The sequence below is a fragment of the Drosophila sulfurigaster genome, unplaced genomic scaffold, assembly GCF_023558435.1.
Source record: "Drosophila sulfurigaster albostrigata strain 15112-1811.04 unplaced genomic scaffold, ASM2355843v2 contig_56_pilon, whole genome shotgun sequence".
Taxonomy (NCBI): Eukaryota; Metazoa; Arthropoda; class Insecta; order Diptera; family Drosophilidae; genus Drosophila; species Drosophila sulfurigaster.
In genome coordinates this window covers 27159-31424 of record NW_026909671.1, presented here as the reverse complement: position 1 = coordinate 31424, position 4266 = coordinate 27159, and the positions used below count along the sequence as shown (strand labels likewise).

Below are 4266 nucleotides of genomic sequence, written 5' to 3'. Positions count from 1 at the left end.
AATATCCTCTACTTGGGTTTGTGTGTATCTTACTTTATAACTACTGAAATGAAAAGGGTAAATATTTTGAATTTTTCCCATTATTCTTTCAGAAGTAAGCAAGCCGTTTACAATCTTTGGGTCAAGCCTTTCTTTTAAGATTTTTATCAGGTCTTCTTCAGAGTACTCTCTTTTCTTTATTGTATGACGATGGTACTGTGGAAATGGTAATTCGAATTCGTAAGATTCCTTATCTGAAGTTAGTAATAATAATTGGTTTTTGAATACGTTAATTGGAATGTTTGCACAGGGTATAAGATTGTGCGATGAACTCTCGTCACTATGAATGGTAGCTGTGGTGCTATTTATCTGAGCACCTGGAGGATTTCTAGATAGGGCATCTGCCACTACGTTGGAGGTTCCTGGTTTATATCTGAGTTCGTGATTGTACTCTTCAAGGTAGCTTTTCCACCTTTTGAGTTTACCATTATGATTTTTGTTGCTTAATGCAAAAGTTAATGGTTGATGATCAGTGAATATAATAACTTTAGAAGTACCGTAAAGGTACATGCGTAGACTTTGAAGAGCCCATACTATGGCCAACATTTCTTTTTCATTCGTGGCATAGTTTTCTTCAGTGCTAGTTAGTGTACGCGAAATAAAAGTGATCGGTCTGCCATTCTGCTCTAGTACTGCGCCTATTGCGTAATTTGAAGCATCTGTTGTTAGCTGAAATTCTTTTGTGAAATCTGGATATGCAAGAATCACATCTTGCGAAACTAAAGTATTCTTAATTTTTCAAATGCATTTTACAATTCTGGTCAAAGACTATGTTTACTTTAGGAGAGATATTTTTTGAAGAACGACCATTAACTCCTCTGAGTAGGGTTGTGAGTGGCTTTGCTAATTTGGCATAGTCACGAATAAAGCGTCTGTAATAACTTGATAGCCCTAGAAAAGATCTCAAATCCTTTAAGGTCTTTGGTACCGGAAAATTATTAATAGCCTTAACTTTTTCTTTGTTTGTTTTTACCCCGTTATTAGAAATAGTGAAGCCGAGGAAATCAACTTCATTTCTAAAGAATTCACACTTATCGATTTGTACCTTCATATTTGCTTTGGCTAAAGTGGAGAATACTTTATCGAGATCTTGGGTGTGTTCATCTTCAGATTTGCTAAAAATTATGATATCGTCGATATAGACATAGCATCTTGTTCCGATATGTTCTCGTAATATGTCATCGAGAGCTCTTTGGAAAATAGATGGGGAGTTCTTTAAGCCAAACGACAGTCTGGTGAATTCGAACTTTCCACCGTTTACTGAAAACGCTGTCTTCTCTATATCCTTTGAATTACGCGGGATCTGGTGAAAACCGCTTTTCAGATCGAGCACTGTGAAATATTTATTTCTACCTAATTGGGCGATGATCTCGCCAATCTCTGGAATTGGGTATCGATCTGATATTGTTATAGCATTAAGTTTTCTATAATCTATAACAAGTCTATATTTCTTTTCACCAGATGAATCTGCTTTTTTCGGTACTATCCATACTGGGGCATTATAAGGTGACCGTTAAGGTCTTATTATGCCATCATCGAACAACTGATTGATTTGTTTCTCAACTTCTGGTCTTAGAGAGGCTGGGTATGGATAATGTCTGCTATGAGCTGGTAGATCTGTGTTTGTTCTGATTTGTCCTTGTACCGCAGTGGTGTACGTTAATTTTTCGTCAGGTTCCGAAAATAGTTCAGTATGCTTTTTAACTATTTGATTGAGTATGTCTTTTTGACATACTGTCATGTGTTCTGTTCGGATTTTAATATGATTTACTGTCTGGGTTGCCAATTGCTTTATCTTTACTTTATAATTACCTTTTATAACCAGAATATCATTCTTTACGTCGATCACCGCATCGAGTTTTTTTAGTGTATCATTACCCAAGATACCATGGAATGTTTTAGGAGTGGGTAATAAGAAGAATTTAATTGGGTGATCAGGACAATTGAATAGACTAATGTGAGTGTGGTGGGTAATCTTAGTTTGCCCTCCAACGGAATTTGCAAAAAACGGCTTTTCGTTAAGTTTCGGATTCTGTATTAGATTTGTCTGAATATAGTTTTGGTTAGAACCGGTGTCAATTAAAAATTTGAAAATTTTCCCGTCCCTCGTAGCACAATTGAAGTAAGGCAACGAAGAACTGTTTAATCTAAAAAATGGAACTAACTTAAATCAATTCTAATTCTTATAATGAAACCTCGCTGCCGCTACCGTTGCTGCCGTCGCTGCTGACGATCCCGCGTTGGCGCTGGTTGCGCAAGTGTCCCACGATGGATATTGTCCTGACACAGGGCATGTGGCACTCGCTGCTGCTTGCGATCCCGCGTTGCGCAAGTGTCCCACGATCGATGTGCTGACCCAGGGCATGTGGCGGATGTTCTGCAGACTTTGCAGAGCTTGCAGAATTGGCTGAGTGCATTTCGGGTGTCGATGCATAGCCACCTTCTGTTAATGTCAACATTGTTGTTAACTTGTGTTTTGGATAAAATAAAAAACTGCGTGTATATGTACCATAATATACATGCGTTGCAAAATGTATTGTGCGCATACATTGGTTCGCAACACCTAAAGAAAAACAATGCTGTACCTGTTTGCATGTTAACGCTTTACATATGTTGATCATAATAAATAAATTTAGCTAAAATATACTTGTCATATATCTTATTATTATCGATTATGTAAAACTAAGACATTTCGCAACATTTATTTAGGTATAAAAAAAATTTTATTGAAGGAATTGATATATGCCAGTAAAATGGTGTATTTTTAATTTCTTTCAATAAAAATATTATTGACGTAATGAAATAAAAAAAAATTGTATCACTCTAAGCGGTGGATCACTCGGCTCATGGGTCGATGAAGAACGCAGCAAACTGTGCGTCATCGTGTGAACTGCAGGACACATGAACATCGACATTTTGAACGCATATCGCAGTCCATGCTGTTATGTACTTTAATTAATTTTTTAGTGCTGCTTGGACTACATATGGTTGAGGGTTGTAAGACTATGCTAAATAAGTTGTTTAAAATTTTTCGGAATTTTAAGCACATTGTATATTGTTGGATAATATAAGTGTGAATCTAAAAAGTTGTCGGTTAAGATATTCATATGAATTAATAAATGAATATACTAAAACTCTGTTGCATGAGAAATTTGAAGAATTATATGTTCTTTATTCATTTCAAATAATACTGAGGAATGTCTAGCATAAAATATATTATTTTATAAACTAGAATTGCCTCTTATTAACGAATATGGTATAGAGAATAATTTTGTGAATATTATGGACCTTCAAAAAAAAGATAGTATATTTCAAACTCATATGGGACTACCCCCTGAATTTAAGCATATTAATTAGGGAAGGAAAAGAAACAAACAAGCATTTTCTTAGTAGCGGCGAGCGAAAAGAAATCAGTTCAGCACTAAGTCACTTTTTCTATATGGCAAATGTGAGATGCAGTGTATGGAACGACAATATTCTAGTATGAGAAATTAACGATTTAAGTCCTTCTTAAATGAGGATATTTACCCATAGATTAGATTATGTTTCCAAAGAGTCGTGTTGCTTGATAGTACAGCACTAAGTGGGTGGTAAACTCCATCTAAAACTAAATATAACCATGAGACCGATAGTAAACAAGTACCGTGAGGGAAAGTTGAAAAGAACTCTGAATAGAGAGTTAAATAGTACGTGAAACTGCTTAGAGGTTAAGCCCGATGAGCCTGAATATCCGTTATGGAAAATTCATCATTAGAATTGTAATATTTAGTCAATATTATAACGATAGTGTGCATATCAGAGAACGGCACGGGTACACACACTCAACCGGTGCACCGGTTACTCATGTGCCTTTTCGATATACTTGCACTCATAAGTGTGAGTAGCCAAAAATACACATACTCATGAGGCTTATACTCATGAGCATAAGTGTATCGAAAGGCTTATACTCATGAGTATGAGTATCAAGAAAGGCCCGACACTTATTGTGCAAGTGCCGAGGCATATTCGTCAATTTGCGATCGGTGATTCTATGCACTCGGGTAAAGCCGGTGCCGGTGGTTATGGGTAAGTGTACCCGATACACTTGGTAAAAAATTATGAGTGGACCGGCACGATTGTATGTATGTACATAGTATGTACTACATACATTTGTATGTTTGTATGTATGTTTGTTGAGATGCAAGAACTGCCGTCAGCTTTTTGTATTGTTCTTGTTATTGCTGATGC

The 4266-nt window shown here is 36.3% G+C and overlaps 1 non-coding gene across 1 annotated transcript; it reads left to right on the top strand.

Moving 5' to 3' along the window:
* The first annotated feature begins 2858 nt into the window (after window positions 1–2858).
* On the top strand, window positions 2859–3037 carry LOC133849811 (5.8S ribosomal RNA). Its single transcript, XR_009895460.1, has one exon. It is a non-coding gene; the product is annotated as a 5.8S ribosomal RNA (ribosomal RNA).
* The last annotated feature ends 1229 nt before the right edge of the window (window positions 3038–4266 follow it).